Here is a 22,131-nt window from a genome sequence, read left to right as displayed (position 1 = left end):
ATTTATTCATCAGTAGCGTTTCCCTCTGGAAGTGCTATATTGATGACATTTTTTGCATTTGGGGGGGCTCATTGGAGTCCCTACAGGAGTTTTTTACATTTCTCAATGAGGCCTGGCCTGGGATAAAATTCACCATGAATTACGATTCACATGCTATCAACTTCCTGGATACTATGGTGCTCAAGGATTCCGATGGCATTCTGACCACGGATATCTACATCAAGCCCACGGACAGGAACAGTATCCTCCACTACCAGAGTTTCCACCCCCCTCCGGTGAAGCGCTCAATTCCTAGATCCCAATTCCAGAGGGTCAAACGAATAGTCCCTGATGGCCCCTTGAGAGAACAACGTCTCCATGACATGACCACTAAATTTAAAAAAAGGGGTTACCCCTCGTCAGTTCTGGACCATTCTAGGGACCCCCCTTCTAGTTCTCCCACAATGAGCAAGGGCAAACGTATCCCGTTTGTCCATTTGTATCATCCTGCCTCATACATATTACATAAGTCTATTAGAAAACATTGGCACCTCCTGTCCACTGCACATCCTGATGTACCAGAATTCAGAGAACCTTTTCTGCCCTGTTTTAAAAGACCACCTAATCTCAGAGATCGCCTAATCAGGGCCTACATGGGCCCCTATTCCTCACATAAACAGCGCTTTTTATCCAAACCAAAAACCGGTACATTTCCTTGTTTGCACTGTGCTCAGTGCAACAATGTGCAGAAGGGAGGCACGTTCCAACATCCTCGGTCCGGCAAGACCTTCCATATCAGAGACTTTTTTACCTGTGATTCATCTTTTGTGGTGTACATGATTAAATGCCCTTGTGGCCTCCTTTATATCGGTGAAACCACCCAGTCGGTCCGTGACAGGATTTCAAAACACAAATCCACAATCCGGTGTAAAAACTTATTATTACCAATTCCTCATCACTGCCATACACACGGACACTCGGTCTCGCAACTCAGGTTTCAGGTCATCGATTCAGTTCCCCCACCAAGGAGAGGTGGTAACAGATCAATACTGCTAACGAAAAGAGAGGCATTTTGGATTCATACATTAGAGACCCTCTCACCAAGGGGTCTCAATAAGGACTATGATTTAATGGCATTTATATAACCGTATATGCTTTTTATGTTTCCAACTGCTAACACCATTCTTCTTATTCCCTTCAGAGTCGTCTCTACTGATCTTTGGACACCGTTAAGCACGAATATAGACCAGCACGCGTTGCACATCTTCTCTGAGTCTTCTAGTGCTCCACGTATATCATTTCACATCAACTTACCGGATATGAGCACCCTATAAAATCTGACTATTTGCTTTACCATCCATTTCCTAGTGCCGTGTTTCACCATCCCCTTTAAAGGCCTTGTTATTCCCGTGCCTCTCCCGTTCCTCCTTTATATTTTCACATCATACTGCATTCTGCCCCATTTAGCACATATGCCCACATAGTGTCTCCTTCTACATCCGCGCATGCTCCATTATTCCACATGGTGGAGCGCACGTCCATATTAGCTGTATCTGGCGGTGGAACGCATGTCCTAACCACGCCCCCTTTTAGCGTCATTTCCGCCTCTGCGCAGTGCGCCCGGTCTCCCCTACAGGGAACCGGAACTACACGCCAGCCGAACACCTGTGCTCTGCTATTTAATCCCGAGCACACTCCAACATACCCCTAACACAGCGGTGGATTCCGCGGTCATAAGGACACAGGTAACTCCTCACGCTCTCGGCCATATTTTGTAACATGCTGCACCTTTTTGGTGCAACATAGTCTGCTGTGACATAGCGCATATACCCACATGTGGGCATGCCCTTAATCATCACACATATCTCCATACAGGTTTAGTCCTCATTCCAATTGGTTCTCCTTTGAGTCACTTCTATCCATATTTCTGGTAAGCTCCAGTTTTTACATTCCTTTTCAAGCTCTCCTTTGGCCCTTCATCTAGGCCTCGCATAACACACTACCACTGTTATTTTTACTATAGGCTAATACAGCCGTCCATTATCACGCTTCACCCCTTCATATGGTATGTTCTTACATTTGACATAATGTGGTTTTTTGCCTTGTATAGCATGTATCTTCCTCTTACAATTCTGCTCGGTCTATCTGATAACTAGCCACAATATATTTCTCTACTAGCGTATACTTTGTACATTATGTTTATATATATTTTGTATATACTTTGTTTTTGTTGATTGTCACCCACTGTTGTTATTTTTATTTACTGTATATGTCTGTATATACTTTTACAGTCATTGATGAAGGTCCCGGTTAGGGACCGAAACGTCTGGCTTACATTGGGATGAATAAAATCCTTTATATTTCTTCACCGCTAAGTTGAGTGCTGGGTTATGCTTTAGTTATTATTATGGTTTGGGAACCTACCCAGGCACCATTAAGTTAGTTGTGCACACGCTGTTCTATCACCATACTGTATAATGACCGCACATGATGCTCCATATTATATAATGACCGCACATGATGCTCCATATTGTATAATGACCACACATGATGCTCCATACTGTATAATGGCCACACATGATGCTCCATACTGTATAATGACCGCACATGATGCTCCATATTGTATAATGACCGCACATGATGCTCCATACTGTATAATGGCCACACATGATGCTCCATACTGTATAACGACCACACATGATGCTCAATACTGTATAATGGCCACACACAGTTCTCCATACTGTATAATGATCCCACATGATGCTCAATACTGTATAATGACCCCCCTCCTGTATGCATGGCTCATCTCCCTCCCATCCCATATACATGGCTCATATCCCCCCCTCCTGTATGCATGGCTCATATTCCCCCTCCTGTATGCATGGCTCATATTCCCCCCCCTGTATGCATGGCTCATATTCCCCCCCTGTATGCATGGCTCATATTCCCCCTCCTGTATGCATGGCTCATATCCCCCCCCCTGTATGCATGGCTCATATCCCCCCCCGTATGCATGGCTCATATTCCCCCCCCTGTATGCATGGCTCATATTCCCCCCCCTGTAAGCATGGCTCATACTCCCGCTCCTGTATGCATGGCTCATATTCCCCCCCCCGTATGCATGGTTCATATTCTCCCCCCTGTATGCATGGCTCATATTCCCCCCCCGTATGCATGGCTCATATTCCCGCTCCTGTATGCATGGCTCATATAACCCCCCCTGTATGCATGGCTCATATTCCCCCCCCTGTATGCATGGCTCATATCCCCCCCCTGTGTGCATGGCTCATATTCCCCCCCCCCCACTGAATGCATGGCTCATATTCCCCCCTGGATGCATGGCTTATCTCTCCACGCCCCCGCTCCCATCTTGCATGGCGCGCCGGCTTATGTCCTCCTTCATCCCCCCCGTCCCATACTCACCTGTGCCACACTGCACAGCCGCGCCGACATCCCTCTCGCTCTGTCCCAACTCCCGGCGCAGCACCTTCTTCCTGCGTGAGAGGTCACGTGATACCGCTCATTAAGGTCATGAATATGCGCATATTCATGACCTTAATGAGCGGTACCACGTGACCGCTCATTCAGGATAAGCTGTGCACGCCGAGACCAGGCATCGCTGGAGCAAGGTGAGTATCGTCTTCAAAGAGGGCATGGCGGGCGGGCGGGCGGCCGGAGGGGGGGTGCGGGGGGGGTTGGTCGGTCGGGAGGTGACCCAGGACTTGGCTTAACATATGGGCGTGGCTTAACACACGGGGGCGTGTCGGTTCGCTTTTCCTGCTGTCTGCGGGATCAGAGCGGCCCATGCGGGACTGCGGGGCAAAGCATCAAATCCGGGACAGTCCCGCACAATGAGGGACTGTTGGGAGCTATGGGACATCACAAAAAGCAACAGACAGGAGGTCAAAGTGTTAAGACAGTGTTGAGACAAGACTGGGAAGTATGTGGGGGAAATGAATCGGCAGGAAGTCAAGGACAAGAAAGGGCAGGATTTTGGGGACAGGAATAGGCAGGATGTCGGGGACAGTAAAGGGAAAGAGGGCAGAACCGCAGGGACAGGAAAGGGCAGGATGTTGGGGATGTCTGTAGACACCAGTGGTGCTTTCTATTTTCCATAAGTCTGATTTTTTTTTGAGTCTATGCACAGGAGACGATGAGCCGAATATTTCGCTCTTGTTCCATCCGACTCCCATTGGCTACTAGCAATATCTGCTAGTAACACAGAGTGCCATGCCCAACTCCGCAGCCCAGCGGGGAAATCTGGCCCCCAGTATTATGGACGGGAGAGGTCATAGATGACGTCTCTCCTGCTCACCATGGTTCATGCTACAGCCTGGCCTTGGCATATGAGCTACCCGAATCCTGGCACACACTGTGGCCTGAAACTTCTTTGTAGTTGTGTCTCGGGTGTGGGCCCCAGTTTTAGGAGATGGAGGGGTTTCCGGAGACGTCCTCAGCCTCGCTGACTATGGCGCATGACCAACTCTATCCACAGCCTGGCACACACATTGGCACAGAAGCCCCTCTATTGCACCGTCTCAGGTTTTGCGTCCAGTTTTAGGAAGTGGAGGGTTTTCGGGGAGGCTCTCGGTGGCGCTCACTATGGCACAGGAGCCACCATCTATCTTGAATCTGGCAGTCATATTGGTGTTGGAGCTCTTTATTTAATCATCAGAAGTGCAGCGATGATCTGCGACCGACGCGCGGCTGCAGACGTGTTTGGAAGGTTCAGAAAGACAAACCCGTCCAGCTCTGCTCGTTTCAACTGATGCCGCTGCCAGGCTGCTCACATCTATCAGTGCAGAGCGCCAGGAGCTGTGGCCGGCGGGCATCACACTCCGCACTGATCCAAGGAAATCTGACTACGGCTCCAGCGCAGCCGCCAAATATCCCCAGCAGCCATCATGGAGGATGTTATTCCCATCCAGTCCTCATGTAACCGCCGCGAGTCACTGATAACGGAGCAAGAAAGAGCAAGAGAGACGTGACAAAGTGATGATGGGGAGGATTAGATACAGGGCTCAGCAGACTGTATCACATAGGAAGGATTAGATACAGAGCTCAGCAGTCAGTATCACACAGGATAGGATTAGATACACGGCCCAGCAGTCACTATCACCCAGGGGAGGATTAGATACATGGCTCAGCAGACAGTATCACACAGGATAGGATTAGATACACGGCTCAGCAGTCAGTATCACACAGGATAGGATTAGATACACGGCTCAGTAGTCAGTATCACACAGGATAGGATTAGATACATGGCTCAGCAGTCAGCATAACCCAGGGGAGGATTAGATACACGGCTCAGCAGTCAGTATCACACAGGATAGGATTAGATACACGGCTCAGCAGTCACTATCACCCAGGGGAGGATTAGATACATGGCTCAGCAGACAGTATCACCCAGGGGAGGATTAGATACGCGGCTCAGCAGTCACTATCACCCAGGGGAGGATTAGATACATCAGCTCAGCTGTCAGTATCACCTAGGGGAGGATTAGATACACGGCTCAGCAGTCAGTATCACACAGGATAGGATTAGATCCACAGCTCAGCAGTCACTATCACCCAGGGGAGGATTAGATACACAGCTCAACAGACAGTATCACACAGGATAGGATTAGATACATGGCTCAGCAGTCAGTATCACAAAGGATAGGATTAGATACACGGCTCAGCCGACAGTATCACACAGGAGAGGATTAGATACACGGCCCAGCAGTCAGTATCACACAGGAGAGGATTAGATACACGGCTCAGCAGACAGTATCACACAGGATAGAATTAGATACACGGCTCAGCAGACAGTATCACAAAGGATAGAATTAGTACACGGCTCAGCAGACAGTATCACACAGGAAGGATTAGATACACGGCTCAGCAGTCACTAACTGCAAGGATGAGTATGAGCGGTGTGTATTATACAATATGGAAGACTATGGGCTGTGAATTATACTGCACGGATGAGTATGGGCTGCACATTATACTATATGGAGGACTATGGGATGTGCTATATACTACATGGAAGACTATGGACTGTGTATTACACTACATGGATGACTATGGGCTGTGCGTTATACTATGTGGATAACTATGGGCTGTGCATTATTCTACATGGAGTACTATGGGCTGTGAATTATACTACGTAGATGACTATGGGCTGTGCATTATATTATGTGAAATATATGGGCTGTGTATTATACTAATACTATATAATATTATATGGGGACTATGGGGTGCATTATATTTTATGGAGAACTATTGGGTGCATTATGCTATATGGAGGACTATGAGGTGTGCATCATACTATATGAACAGCTAAGGGGGTGCATTATACTGCATGGAGGACTATGGGGATGCAATATACTATATGGACCTCTATGTAGTCCCTTGTTGAGTATAATGGTTTAATTTTTACACATTACCGAACAGCGGAAGAAAGGGAAACATATATACAAGTACGGGGCACATACAGCTCTGGCAAAAATTAAGAGACCACTGCAAAACGTTCAGTTTGTCTGATTTTTCTCTTTATAGGTATATTTTTGAGTAAAATGTACATTGTTCTTTTATTCTATAAACTTCTGACAACATGTCTCCGAAGTTCCAAGCAATACATTTTGTATTTTTTTTTTCTGACAAAGAAAAATGGTCAAAATGTTTTTTTAAAAAAAAACAGTGCTTTCGGACCTCAAATAATGCAAATAAAACACTGCTTCTGGTGCAAAAATGTCAGCAGTTCTTCTTTGTTTGATGGCTTGTGACTATCCATCTTCCACCTGATTACATTCCGGAGGTTTTCATTGGGGTTCAGGTGTGGAGATTGGGCGGCCATGACAGGGATGTGATGTGGTGGTCTCTTAATTTTTGTCAGAGCTGCATTGTTGTAGATCAGGTCACTCGGCTGCTCGCAGAGGCAGACACAGGAACACTTTCTGCTTAAATCTTCCACTGGTTTATTAAAAAACGTGCAGCATAAACCAGTTCAGCAGTAATAAACATAGCCGGCCCTTCTGGCATAACGGGAAAACAAACCACAAGGTTCAGCTCTCTTTAATATGAGCACAGCTCTGAAAATCTCATCTCCAGGGACACTGAACAGTGAATGAGTCAAAAGGCTCTAAAATTAGCTTCTGGACCGCACCCTGGGGTGGAGATTTGGTGAACAGTCTCCCACCCACTCTTCACTCTTCACAAAACCCAGCCCTTAACATGGCCAATTAACCCATCTCAGCACATAGAGTGCTGAAGCATTTTTCCAGGTTCATATCACTGAGGCTAACATCCTCAGTGACACGTATCTTCCCTTTGGTATTTTACCAGTGACCTTCTCACAGTATATATATAATTAGTATGGTCTATATCTGGCCCTGGGGCCATCAGACCCTAGCTACACCACTGCCGCTGCCGTCCTCATGGCGACTGCTCTCTGGTCACAGGTAATAACTGACTTCACACTGGAGCTCTGAGGATTGTGGCCCAGGAGCGGGCATGATGCCAGCATCCCTACATCACCACCTACCCTGCACTTATCATGCGCAGCAGGAAGTGCCACACCTCTGGGGCCCCATGACTTTGCCTCTTCCAAGTCCCCAGCTGGAGTTTCACTTTGAGCTTTTCTGGGTCCCTCCAGGAGGGCCGGTTTTAATGAATTTCTTCCAGGCTTTGATGCAGTTCTGTGTCCGGTGGGGGCCGGTGACTGGGCGGGGGGCTGCAGAGTTAATAGACTTTACTTTCTGGAGTATTTTCGTTCCTTCCATGCATGTTATTGATCCGGAGCTTCAGTGATATTAGCTCTGATCTCAGAGGCCGCGGTGCAGGGTCTCGGCTGTGAATTCATTCCACCTGTTCCCATAATGCCATGCACGGCAGCCTTTCCCCGTACTGGGGCCCCCACAGACGTCTGAGGGCCCCATGCTGCCCGGCATTATCTGCTGGCATCGTCCCTCCGCTGTATGGCGATCATCACTCTGCAGCGCTCGCAGTCTAACAATCCGGTCGTGTTCCCAATTTTCATTGATGCAGGTTGAGCCGCTCCGAAATGTCATCCAGCTTAATTGCACCTATTTAACATGAAGCTTCGCAGGGGGTCTCGCTGTCTCCAGATAAATGGCGCGTCCTGTCGGTGAGTAATATGGTTGCCATGTCACACGCATGTTTAATCACTGAAGAGATTTATGGAAAAGATGGAAATTAATATTAATACTGAATAGAGTGTGGATGGAAACAGCTGTGTATGGGGGTCTCATTTGTCATCCCCGCTATATCTCTACTCATGGGATAGTCATCTCCCTCTCTCCTCATTCCTCCATGTCTCTTATCCCCTTTCTCAGGCTCATTCTCACCTCCTCTAATCCTCTCTCGATCCCTCTTACCCGCTCGCACTTTGTTGCCCCCTCTGGCCCTCTCTTTGCCCCTCTGATTCTCTCTTTCCCCCTCTGATCCTCTCTTGCTCTCTCATCCCCTCTGATCCTTTCATACACAATCTGATCCGCTTGTTCCCCTCTGATCCTCTTGCGTTCTGTTACCTCCTCTGATCCTCTCGCCCCCTCTGATCCTTTTTCGCTACCTTTAATCCTCTCTCGCCCCTCTGATACTCTCTTGCTCCCTGATACTCTCTTACCCCTCTGTTCCTCTTTCCCTCTATGATCTTCTCTAGCCCCCTCTGATCCTCTCCTGCTCTCTCATGTCCTCTGATCCTCGTTAGCCCCTTCTGATCCTCTCCTGCTCTCTCATCCTCTCTGTTCCTGTCTTGCCCTCTCTGATCCTCTATCACCCCCTTTGTTCCTCTTGTGTTCTCTTGCTCTCAATCTATCCTCACACCGCCTCTGAATTCCTCTCATTACCTCAGATCTTCTCGCCCTCTCTGATTCTCTATCTCGCCCTCTCTCATCCTCTCGCTTTCTCATGCCCCCTCTGATCCTCTCGCTCTCTCTCGGCCTTTCTGATCCTCTTTCCCCCTCTGATCTTCTCATGCTCTTTGATCCTGTCAGTCACCTTGATCCTCTTGTCCAATCTGATCTTCTCTCTCCATCTGATTCTCTCTTGGCCTCTCTGAACCTCTTGCCCCCTGATTTTTTGACCCCCTTGATCCTCTCTTGCTCCCCCTGATCCTCTCATTCCCTCTGATTCTCTCGCCCCCTCTCACCCTCTCTGAACCTCTTGCTTTCTCGCCCCCTCTGATCCTCTTGTTCTTGCCCCTGATTCTCTGATGTCCTCACCCTTTCTGATCCTGTCTCGCCTCCTCCCATCCTCTCTTGCCCCCTCTGATCCTCTATTGCTTCCTCTGATCCTTTCTCACCCCTTCTGATCCTCTTACCTCCTCTGATCCTCACTTGTCCCCTATGATCCTCTCATTTCCTCTGATCCTCTCTCGCCGCCTCTGATCCTCTCTAGCCCCTCCCATCCTCTCTTGCCACCTTTGATCCTCTCTTGCCACCTGATTCTTTCTCATCCCTTCTGATCCTCTCTCTCCCTTAGATCCTCCCTTGCCCCTCTGATCCTCTCTAGCCCCCTCTGATCCTTTCTTTCACCCTCGATCCTCTCTCAGCCCCTCTGATCCTCTTTTGCCCCCTCTGATCCTTTCTCTCCCCTCAGATACTCTGGTGCTCTTTCACCGAACTCTGATCCTCTTGCACTTCATTGCCCCCTCTAATCCTCTATCTCCCCCTCTGATCCTCTCAACCCCTCTGATCCTCTCGCTGCCTATGATCCTTGCTCGCCCACTCTGATTCTCTCTTGCCCCCTCCGATTCTCTCGCCCCCTCTGATCCTCTCGCACCCCCTCTGATCCTCTCGCACTCTATTCGCCCACTCGGATCCTCTCATGCCCCCTCTGATCCTCTCTCACCCCTCTGATCCACTCGCTGCCTATGATCCTTGCTTATTTAACAAAAGCTGACATAGCGGATCACTATTAATAGTAAAAAAGAAGAGAGTCACTCCCTATGAAGACATACTACCTATAAAGACTGGAGTTCAAGACTCATACACAAGGGGACCAACCACAGTTCTAAAACAGTATAAATTTATTGAACAACCAAAACACAAAATTGCAAAACAGTTACAAAAAACGGAAGGCCCAATACACATATGGACATATATTACTTATGGACGAATGTCTCAAGAGAAGAGCAAAAAAAGGGGCTGCATGCACAGAAGCTGTGATGGGATGCTGTTGCAGACGGGCAAAAAATACAAAAATACCACTGAACAAGTGTCTATAGCCCATACCCAAAATTACACCATTTTAAGAGGAAACTTATTCCTGTGATACTAACTCACTGTAGTGTCTAGGTGCTAAAGGTAGGGCTATGCGGTATTTGTAGATGCCACGTCTATAAGGTGCTAGTGCTTAAAGTGACATAGTGTGAATAATAGTAGCAGCTCAACGTAACTTACCCATGGCAGATAAAGGCACAGTTAATGTGCATGCAGCACGCCCCGACGCGCGTTTCGCGTTGCGGGCTTCTTCGGGGGGCAGTGTGGTTAAGCCTGACAGAGAGTGTATTTATAAGGGGTATGAGGTGCTGCACCTGTGAGCGCATGCGGCGTGGAGCTGAAGACGCCGCGCACCACGTTCGTACGTCCAGCTCACGGCGCGGGTCCAGGAAAAAACTTCCGATGACGTCATAGGCCCGCGCCGCAGCTTAAGGACGACTTCGGAGGCGCCGGCGCACACACAGCACCACAGCGCATGCGCAGCCAGCAGCGCCCGGCCATATGAAGCCAACTCAAACGCCACAGCATCAGATGACACTGGTGCCGATTACTGCTCAACCATGTCAGGCACATCATATATAATATGGTATGTGAATGTTGGTTAGATGGGTATATGACAAACAATAAAAAACAATTAACAAAATCCGCTATACCGGTAGTACAGTTATAAAGAAAAAAGAAGAAAGAAAAAATACGAAAAAAATATATATCACAACAGTATTAGGTATGGGCACAACGGGTCGGGACCATGATTTCTCTTTTGCTTTTTCCACTTGTCCCCGTAAATCGATCCAGCCAAAAAGTATCGATTACTTCTTCATATTGTGCACCGCACCATCCAGGGCTGAAGAGTCCATTTATTATGAATAGATTGGTGTGGAAAACAACAATAATACGCCCCAGAAGCGGATACTGTTTTTTATCAAAAAAATATAATAATAAAAACAACAATTACTACCACAATGACAACACATACAATATTAAAAGCAGGAAAAAGATGACAAAATATGACAATTACAAGAATGGGGAGAATGAGAGCTTTTCATTCAAGCCATGGGGAGACATTGTTTTCAAAGAGACTATCCATCGACATTCAAGCTGCGCCAGAACACGTTTGGGGTTCCCACCACGTATGCCCAAATGCACCTTGTCGATACCCCTAATCCTTAATCCAGTGGGGTCACAGTTGTGGCGCAGCCTGAAATGTCCAGGGATAGTCTTCAGAACCGAGGGATCAGGACAGGTTTTGGCTGCCACGATGTCCCTTACGTGTTCCCTTGTCCTAATTCTCAATTCACGTGAGGTAAGCCCCACGTAAATGAGATTACACGGGCAAACAGCGTAGTAGACCACAAAAGTGGTACTGCAGGAGATGTAATTAACAATCCGGTAGTCCCTACCCCCATCTGATGTAGCAAAAGATGTAGCCCGATCAATATTACGACACGCCAGACAAGAACCACAAGGATAACAACCCCACCTCTGCCTAGGGGCACCAAAGATATTGGGGGTGCTGGGCACATAGTGGCTCCTGACTAACAAATCTTTTAAATTCCTCCCTCGTCTGGCCGTCAGCAGCGGTCGATCTGGGATCACCCGTTTCAAGACAGGCTCTGTTCTGAGAACCGCCCAATGTTTCTGTAATATTTGACGCATAGTGTCCCAATGATTATTATACGTCGAGATGAACCTCAACGGTGCGTCTTTTTTGGGCTTGGGCGGTGCTCTACAGAGTAACCCGTCTCGTGCTTCACCCTTTGCACTATGATCCTTGCTTGCCCACTCTGATTCTCTCTTGCCCCCTCCGATTCTCTCGCCCCCTCTGATCCTCTCGCACCCCCTCTGATCCTATCGCACTCTATTCGCCCACTCGGATCCTCTCATGCCCCCTCTGATCCTCTCTCACCCCTCTGATCCTCTTGCTGCCTATGATCCTTGCTTGCCCACTCTGATTCTCTCTTGCCCCCTCCGATTCTCTCGCCCCCTCTGATCCTCTCGCCCCCTCTGATCCTCTCGCACCCCCTCTGATCCTCTCGCACTCTATTCGCCCACTTGGATCCTCTCATGCCCCCTCTGATCCTCTCTCACCCCTCTGATCCTCTCGTACCTTATGATCCTCGCTCGCCCACTCTGATCCTCTATCACCCCCTCTGATCCTCTCACACTCTTGCCCCCTCTGATCCCTTCTCATACCCTCTGATCCTCTTGCACTCTCTCACCCCCTCTGATCCTATATCGTCCCATGTGATCCTCTCTCGCCCCTCTGATCCTCTTGCACTTTATCTCCCCTTCTGATCCTCTGTTGCCCCATGTGATCCTCTCTTTCCCCCTCTGATTGTCTATCGCCCCATGTGATCCTCTCTTGTCCCCTCTGATCCTCTATCACCCCTCTGATCCTTTCTCGTCCCCTCTGATCCTCTTGCACTTTCTCGCCTCCTCTGATCCTCTCCTGCCCCCTCTGATCTTCTCTCACCCCCTCTGATCCTCTATCGCCCCCTCTGATCCTTTCTCGTCCCCTCTGATCCTCTTGCACTTTCTCACCCCCTCTGATCCTTTCTCGTCCCCTCAGATCCTCTTCCACATTCTTGCCACCCGATCCTCTATCACCCCCTCTGATCTTCTCCCACCCCCTCTGATCCTCTCCCACCCCCTCTGATCCTCTCTCGTCCCCTCTGATCCTCTATCGCCCCATGTGATCCTCTCTCGCCCCCTCTGATCCTCTCGCCCCATGTGATCCTCTCTCGCCCCCTCTGATCCTCTATCGCCCCATGTGATCCTCTCTCGCCCTCTCTGATCCTCTCTTGCCCAATGTGATCCTCTCTCACCCTCTCTGATCCTCTCCCGCCCCATGTGATCCTCTCTTGCCCCTCTGATCCTCTACCGCCTTTTCTGATCTGCTCTCGCCCCTCTATCGCCCCATGTGATCCTCTCTTGCCTCCTCTGATCCTCCCTCGCCCCTCTGATCCTCTCGCGCTTTACCAGATGCTGATTGCTAGTGAAGATCATTAAACATTGGGTGTTCAGTCTCTTCTAATTTTAGTAACTTCCTCCCACGTCATCCAGTTTTAATTGAAAGCTTAATTATAAAATGAGATATGAAAACATATCATCTGCTCCTCATATGACGGCTCCCACCTTTCCTGCGCAGTGTGAGAAGCGAGAAGACCGCCAGCCAAGAAAGAGGAGGATGCCTCCAGAGCTGCTCCATCCATATGGTGTCAGCAAGGCTGGTAAATACCCTGACCCCGGGGGTGCCCACCACCAGTGACCTCCACGGTCCAAACATGCGAGAAATGACAGCTGTGAGCGCCCGCTATTGTCGACATGGAGGTGACACATGACGGATGCTCTGCTGAAACTACAGAAAGCCACCCCATGTCTGCGATAACAGATAGCATCCAATCTGGGAGCGCCGCGCAAATGGCGACGTGAGCACTTTCTAGTAATTGTGAAATAAATCCTGCTTCCTGTAAGATCCGGTTGTCAGATTCTGCGAGAGATAACGGCATTATGGCCATCGGTCCCTTCAATGTCCCGATCCCAGGATTGAGACAGGCGCCATTCCCAACCAAACATCACGGACTCATTTATTGCTGAGTTTGAAGAGCAAGTCGGAGGTCTAGATACAGTATGTCAGCCTGACAAAGCGCGTACCAGATGAGCACGAATATTACGTGCAACACAAAAGCTTCCAAATGTATCCGAATACAGCAATATTCGGCAAAATCCACAAAACTCAAAGTTATAGAAAAAGAGGAGAATATGGGGAAAAAAGAGAATAAAGATGTCTAAATGGGCAATTCTTATGGAAACATAACCATTTGTATAAGCAAATCACTCGTCCTGTGGGTGCACGTTTCGCCAAACAAAATTGCTTCATCAGTGGCAATGAGACCGTGCCCAGAACTGTGTTCAGGAAATATACATATCCGGGCTAGAATAACAGCCAGACACACTGCAGAGCATATCCTAAAAAACTGCAGGGTCAGTGTCGCTAAAATGAGTCCCTGGTAATTACCTTATATAGCAAATACAAGGTATATATTGCACCATTAATGTCAGACAGGATGTCACACGCTGCCAGAAAAGATATATTTTTGTATGGCAATGGCAAGAATATGGACAAGTTTAGGCGCATGCGTGCAAATCACCCAAAATCAGTGACAACAGTGCTGATAACTTTGGAGGACATGTCCATGCAAGATGCTGATAAAACAGGAGTATAGTAAAAATTAGCAATGATCAAAATGATTTTCAGGACTCTGGCCATGTCATTATCTGTGGCAGCCGGACAGGAGCCTGCGAACCTTCTCCTTACCTGCCGGCCTCCCCGGCGCCTCTGCTGATGGCTAGTTGTGCTTGATAGGTGGTACCGTGATGCTTGAACATTCACTGACCGATGTCTCCTCTCTCTGATGCTCATGTTAACGTATTTTATTTTAGCTTTTGTTTAGGAATGTTGTTATCGACACCTGAAATATATTAAGAAAAACTATTGTTAAAAAAATAATACGGGATGAGGAATGAGTGAACGCCAGTGCGCCTGCATATTACTCCACTCCTGATTTTGTACACAATGTAGGGTGGATACATGAGGCCAATGTATGACAGGTCTTTTGCACATCCTCACTACCTATAGCAAAGCCTTGCTACATGGCGATACGTGTAGGCTGTGAGCTAAAGACAATATGGCATGGATAAATGAGGCTGATAGAAGACAGATCCTGTGCATAACCTCATTGCCCCTGATGAAGCCTTGCTACATGGTGATACACATAGGCTGTGACCTGAACACAATGTGGGGTGAATACATGAACCCAATATATTACAGGTACTTTGGACATCTTCATTACCGCAGATGAAGCCTTGCTACATGGCAATACATACAATATAGGCTGTGACCTGAACATAATGTGGGCTGGATACATAAAGCCGATATACAACAGGTCCTGTGCACAGCCTCATTTCCCCTGATGAAGCCTTGCTACATAGCTATACACATAGGCCGTGATCTGAACACAAGGTGGGATGGATACATGGTCGATATAAGACAGGTCCTTTGCATATCCTCATTTTCCTCTGATGAAGCCTTGCTACATGGCTATATACATAGGCCGTGACCTGAACACAATGTGGGGTGGATACATAATGCCGATATAAGACAGGTCCTGTGCACAGCCTCACTGCCCCTGATGAAGTCTTGCTACATGGTGATACATGTAGGCTACTGCTCTGACACGGCTACTGCAGGATGAGCAATCTGAGACTGATCAGAACCCTTACATTTAACCAAGGCCGTGTTCACATAACTGCTGCCCTTTTTATCTGCATGTTATCTGCAGGTGTCTGTGTGAAGGAGAAAATGGCTAATGAAATCAATTATTAAACCTTATATAAGTCAGTTCAGATATGGTGTAGCAAGATGGAGTCTATTTCCTGATCAGCAGCACACTGGAAGGAACTTTTGGAATGTGAAGACATCACTGAACACTGGAATGGACTGGACCAATTACAAAGTGACTAGTTGTTCAAAAGTTGTGCGACCCCCCTATTTTCTGCTCTTAGTATATTATTTTGTTTTGAGAATAAAGTTCAGTTGGGCATCATCTTTGACTGAGAGAGGAGTGTGTGTATCGTCTCTGTGAATTTGATACATTCTTAGCCTCTAAGCTAGCACTCAGCTTATATTTGGTCAGGTACAAGCAATCATATAGATCTCACTTTAAGAGATCACCCTCACATTTTTGGCGCCTCAACGTGCGGCGGCTCACTGAGGATGTACACTCCCCAGACATTGACACCTGGAATGGATAGAGGAAGAACGTCCAGAGTGGTTCGACTAGGAGACTAGGAGACTGATCACCTCCATAAAAACACGGTAAGTCTGCTGATTCCTTTATGAATATGTAGTACTTGCCTGTGTTTCTCGAACCATCCTGTGTAGTTCTGTACTCGTGTTTGCCGAGTGTCTGTGCCGCCCTGACATGGTGGGTGTGAGATATGTACACCTGGTGGCCCTAAAAGAACCCACAGCTACTGGCTGTGAGGAACACAAACCGTGATTGACTGCTTGTAACCTGCTGCATGTCTTGTCTCATACCAGCACTGATCGGGGCTATCTGAGTCTCTGCCTGTGTGTAGCAGGCAGGGGGAGAGGAGGTTGTCTATGATATCGTGAGCGTAAAGTTGCTCCTAGAGTCTCGGGTGCGGAGCATGGCGTGATAGAATCACGGGTGGTCGAACCACGTAGTGCAAAAAACGGTAGAAACCTCTTTGAACCCTAGCATTGTGCACAAGGTCTGAGATAGAAATCCCAGTTACAGAGGACGGTCAGTTTTGTGTTTGTCCGTCCGTCTGGTTATGTATGTCTGAGAGTGTTGTCCCTCTTCCAGAATTAGCCGTCCTGTCTGTGACCGCACGTGAGGAACGGCGAGATTTAGTGTTGGTGCTGGGGTTAGCGCAAATTCTGTGTGGTACCAAGTAACTCGGTGCAGTTCCGAGGGGAGACACGGCATCCAGCAGACACGTCTCATTCTCTGTGCAGTTCATAGATTTGGGCTGGGACTTCTGGTGACTGGAAAACACTCAGTTTTTTTGTTTGTCTAAAGCCAGCAGAAAGTGGAGAAGTTTTTGCAGTTCCGTAAAGGTACCTTCACATTAAGCGACGCTGCAGCGATAGCGACAACGATGCCGATCGCTGCAGCGTCGCTGTTTGATCGCTGGAGAGCTGTCACACAGACAGCTCTCCAGCGACCAACGATGCCGAGGTCCCCGGGTAACCAGGGTAAACATCGGGTTACTAAGCGCAGGGCCGCGCTTAGTAACCCGATGTTTACCCTGGTTACCAGCGTAAAATGTAAAAAAACCAAACAGTACATACTTACATTCGCGTCCCCCAGCGTCCGCTTCCTGCATTGTGTGAGCGCCGGCCCTAACAGCAGAGCGGTGACGTCACCGCTGTGCTGTACTTTCACTTTCACTTTACGGCGCTCAGTCAGTGTGGGAAGCGGACACCGGGGGACGCGAAGGTGAGTATGTACTGTTTGTTTTTTTTACATTTTACACTGGTAACCAGGGTAAACATCGGGTTACTAAGCGCGGCCCTGCGCTTAGTAACCCGATGTTTACCCTGGTTACCAGTGTAAAACATCGCTGGTATCGTTGCTTTTGGTGTCAAACACGACGATACACGCCGGTCTGACGACCAAATAAAGTTCTGAACTTTGTTCAACGACCAGCGATATCACAGCAGGATCCTGATCGCTGCTGCGTGTCAAACTAAACGATATCGCTAGCCAGGACGCTGCAACGTCACGGATCGCTAGCGATATTGTTTAGTGTGAAGGTACCTTAAGAGAGGAGGGAATGTGATGATGGCAGATAAGACTGCTGTATGATAGTGTTTGCCAGAGGGGGGAAGAAGTATATATAGAATATGAGGTGATTAATGAAAGTATGTGTATTCCCCGAGAAAGGCAGATTACAGTAGTTAGAATGGCAGGGAGTTATTAAAGGAAAGAAAGGAAGTTGAAAGATGAGGAATTTCTGCAAGTAAGTTTAGCATGGTGCAGAACAACAGAAAATCTGTCTGTCTCAGGAAAGTTGGGTGACTGACTTAATGAGGGTTTTCTGGAAATGTATTGAAGTAAAAAAGAGGATCTTTAAATGATGCTGGCTTGTTAGATCAGGCTGAGATATTATGAAAAAACCTGCATAATTAGAGGTGATGTGCAGGAAGAAAAACATGGTGATAAGTTTTAGTATGAGAAAGTATGAAACAAAGATGCTGCTCCCAGTTTGTCTCCACCCCTTACATTGTCCCTAGAGGATGGACATGTTGTGTATGTAGGAACTAGAATTTAGTTTGGGTGGAGAACTGTATGTGGTGCCCCCTGTTGGCACATAGGAACTATTAAACCTATTTCTAAGCTAGGATTGTATCCTTTGTTATCCCCCCACCATTCATGTGCATACTGTGCCTCTTGTCCAGTGTCCCAAATGCTACGCCCCCATAAGTCTTGTCCATGCCCTCAATGAGTACCATGCCTGCACTGGATGGCACCAGCACCCCCTTCAGGCCCTCCTGCCCTCTAGATCTTTTCTTGATAAAATCCAAATGGATGCAGCAGTTACTAATACGTCTGTCTTTTGCTGCCATCTGAGACTCACTAGGACAATTACTCAGCCAGGGTGGGCAGCCCACCTCAACCCCTGCTGTTCTCTTGCAGTGCTTATCTGGCTTATAGCCACCAGACCTTACTACCCAGACTAGGGGATCAGTTATGGTACAGTCCCAGGATCCTAGTGAAATGCTGGCCATAATGAGTAGAATGAAAGACCCTGAAATATTTTCCATGTCATTTGTTACAGAGGATAATAAAAAAAAAAATAGTAATGCTTTCTGCTGTTGCTGGTGAGATTTAGAGGAACAGATTAGCCTCCAGGACAGTCATTCTTCATGATATCCAACAGGATTCTACTGAATCAGGAGAAAATATTATACCTGGCTCTGGCAAAGTTAAAGGTTTAAAGTCTTTGATTATAGAGCCACTAATAATGTCCCACTCAGAGTATTAAAGTCATATTCCCAGCTCTGATAATGCAAAAACCTGGTCCAGAGCCCCTGTTACGTAGACCAGGCAAGGGAAAAGAAACTTAATGTGTAAAGTAGAAAAGTATTTAGAACTGAGAGTCCTCAGTGGTTGATATATATCATTCCTATATGTGTAAAGTATGCACACAGACGCTGCGCAGGGGGATAGCCCCCTCCTTCTCCCCTCTTCAGTCTCTTAGGGGGGAGGTCAGGGTCATAAAGCTGTGCTGCTGTGATAGTCCCCCTCCCTCTCTCCCCCTTCTCTCAGTGCTGCTGAGATCTCAGATTTCACTCTGCCTCCTTGTGTCTGATAATATCAGCATTCCTGGCGCACTACTGATTTCAGCCATCCTGCTGCCTCTGGGGAGAAGAGGAGGGAAGTGGGTGGTAGTGGAACCTGCCTGACCTGCTAGTTGAACTACAACAGGACCATGACTGTACAGATAATGTCCCACAGGGGGATTCAGTCATGGTGCGATGTCCCACTAGATAACCCAGACCATGAGCTCTTTGTGGATGGATTGCAGTATTGTGTGGATGACCAGTTCTACACCGAATATGCTGTTGGTCCATGATACCATAAATGTGGAACCGCTGTCCCCACACATGTCGGTCCAGGAAGAGTACTCTGACATGACGCACGAACATGACTGCATAGATGAGTCAGGAGACAGTGGGTTTTGCACATGTCCATGATAAACCTGATCCTAATGTATATTTTGAATTTTTTCTTGTAGATGGCTCCAGATACCACCAGGATGGGTGATTCTACATTGGATATGCAGTAGTATCCTCAAATGAGGTAATCTGAGCTGAACCACTCGCTCCTCACATGTCGGTGCAGGAGGCAGAGTTGAAGGCACTCAGTGAGGCGTGTAGAGCTGCTGCAGGTAAAGTCGCTAATGTTTACAGATTTGAATTATGGATGGGAAATATCCCATGATTATGGCCCTATCTGGAGAAGCAGAGCGTTTCTTAAATCAGCCGGTAAGCCCATTAACAATGCAGAGCTGGTGAAACAATTAATGGAGGCATTGATGTTACCAGTCCAGGTTGGCATAATCAAGGTGAAAGCACACACAAATGGTGACTCCGTGGAGGTAGAGGGCAACAGAAGGGCGGACGAGTTTGCTAAAGTAGCAGCAAGGCGGCCTAGGGAGCAGTGGACAGTGGTGGAGAGTCAGCATATTCCAGCCACACTGAGCCTAGATATCCTGAAATCCCTCCAGCTGCCCAAACAGAAGGAACACTGGGAGAGAATGGGCTGAGCTGAACTCAAAAGGAGTATGGGAGAATAAGGATGAATTGTATATACCAAGGTCCCTGTTCCCAATTATGGCGCAAGCAATATATGGCCCCAGTCACACCTCAAAATGTCACATGTGTACCATGGTAAATGTCTTCTGGATCGCTCCTGGTTTCAGTTACGTAGCGGTGAAACTCGTACAGTCGTGCCTCATCTGTGTACAGCACAACCCAGGTAAAACAGTAAAAAAATTCCTAAGAAAGCGACACTCAGGCCTCTCTACCCATTTCAGAGACTGCAGACTGACTACATACAGCTACCCAGGTAGGAGTGTGTGAAAAATGTCCTAGTATGTGTAGATCTCTACTCTGGTTGGCTGGAAGCCCATCCAGTAAAATGTGCTAATTAATGCTAAAATGACACTTAAACTTAAAAATTCAGAAGGCAATGACAGACACATGAAAGAATTGGCTAGAGTGCTTGTCTCTTGCACTCTTTTCAGTCAGACGCACTCCAAATAGAAAGACAGGCTTATCTCCTTCTGAAGTCCTGTTTGGTAGTGCCCCAAAGACTGGTCTGTACTTCCCATAAGTACTACAACCTATGTCCAGGCCTTGCAGGAAAAGACTTATTGTGGTGCATAAACATGTGTTCTCATCCATTCTAGATCCTAATGAAAGTGCAGACGTGTATCAGCTGAATCCAGGTGATTGGTGGTCATATGCAGACACGTGAGAAGAAGTCTAGATCCACAGTTTGAGTGGCTATACCAAGTTCTCCTGACAACACCTACCTCAGTGAAACTCTAAGGGAGACCACCATGGATTCATGCCTAACATTAAAAAAAGTGGACTAACCACCCGAGTAATACATATCCTTGTAATCATCTACCTAATACTGTTATGTATAGAAACTGGGCAACAGGTAGCTGTAACTAAAGAAAAGGGAATTATTACTTTCTGGTACAATTCCTCGAGTACAGTGGTGGCTACATATGGGTTTGATGCCTGTGATATAATACAGGGAAGTGGGTGTGGGGAGCCAGGAGTGTCACGACTCTCGGGAAAGACAACAGTTTGTATTCTTTATTTGGGGTAATTGGGAAAGAAGAAATAAAAACTGTGGTTCTTGGACATCTGTAGGATGGGATACAAGTGATAAAGAGTGGGGATATAAACCGACCCCTGCCTTCAAATAAAAGAGTAATAAAGGGAAGTCCTTGCTTACGCCGATGACGCTACTCAAGTCTGACTCTAGTGACCAATGTAGGACATAATGTCATCCTTTGATACTCAGTATTGAGGATCTATCACCCAATGATGTAGGAGAGTATACTTTGGGTGCATATTATAATCAGGGGGAAAGACCCCAACAGGCAATTTCCAATTTAAAGATATGTTGGAGCCTCAAGAATGGGCAAATGTGCAGGGTGAAAGTGACAAATCTGGAATACCATGGATTCCACTTCTTCAACATGTTCGTGTTTTTAGGGGCATGACCGCAATTCAGAACCCCACTTATGAGGATACACTTGCTATAGAGACTGGGTATACAGATGTTAACGCCTGGGTTGAGTGGACGAGGTACACTGCACAACAACAAAATTGAACCAATTGTTATGTGTGCAGCAGCTAGGCCCTATTTGGGATCTGTTCCCCTATTAATCCCTGAATTGGAGGAGCAGTGTGTCCTTGCCCTCTTTACCAACACCTCCACTAATTATACACAATGTGGGAGATGGAGGGATAAATATCCTGCGTTGGATAAAACTCTGTCTCTTGGTCAAAGTATTACTATCTATCCTGGGAATTGTACCTGTATGCAAATACAAGGAGAGGGCTGTTTCTTGGGGAATTTTAGTAAGGATTTTTGCTATAATTACTCCTCAGCAACCCCCGAGAAGTTAACACAGCAGGTCTCCTCAGTAGCAGACATATTCTGGATATGTGAGGATATGAAGATAAGGTCTAAGTTAGAGGGTAATTGGACGGGACAGTGTACTTTGGCCAAGGCCATCATGCCTTTTCATCTTATCCCTGAAGGTTCGCCTTTGACTAATCAGAAACAGCCCCAACATATGAAAAGGGGAA

General features: G+C 47.4%; 1 long non-coding RNA gene across 3 annotated transcripts; it reads left to right on the top strand.

Annotated features, from left to right (window-relative positions):
* The first annotated feature begins 1,592 nt into the window (after window positions 1–1,592).
* On the top strand, window positions 1,593–20,507 carry LOC143768765 (uncharacterized). Of its 3 annotated transcripts, XR_013214014.1 has the most exons (5): window positions 1,621–1,724; window positions 1,855–1,909; window positions 2,003–2,044; window positions 8,008–8,107; window positions 13,351–13,811. It is a non-coding gene; the product is annotated as an uncharacterized LOC143768765 (long non-coding RNA). The 3 variants fall into 3 exon arrangements; XR_013214015.1 differs by lacking the exon at window positions 13,351–13,811 and adding an exon at window positions 19,533–20,507 and having other exon boundaries at window positions 1,593–1,909; XR_013214013.1 differs by having other exon boundaries at window positions 1,593–1,909.
* The last annotated feature ends 1,624 nt before the right edge of the window (window positions 20,508–22,131 follow it).

Source organism: Ranitomeya variabilis, chromosome 4, assembly GCF_051348905.1.
Source record: "Ranitomeya variabilis isolate aRanVar5 chromosome 4, aRanVar5.hap1, whole genome shotgun sequence".
In the NCBI taxonomy this organism is placed as follows: domain Eukaryota; kingdom Metazoa; phylum Chordata; class Amphibia; order Anura; family Dendrobatidae; genus Ranitomeya; species Ranitomeya variabilis.
The sequence above is the reverse complement of the archived record's forward strand: the minus strand, read 5'-3'. Positions and strand labels throughout refer to the sequence as shown.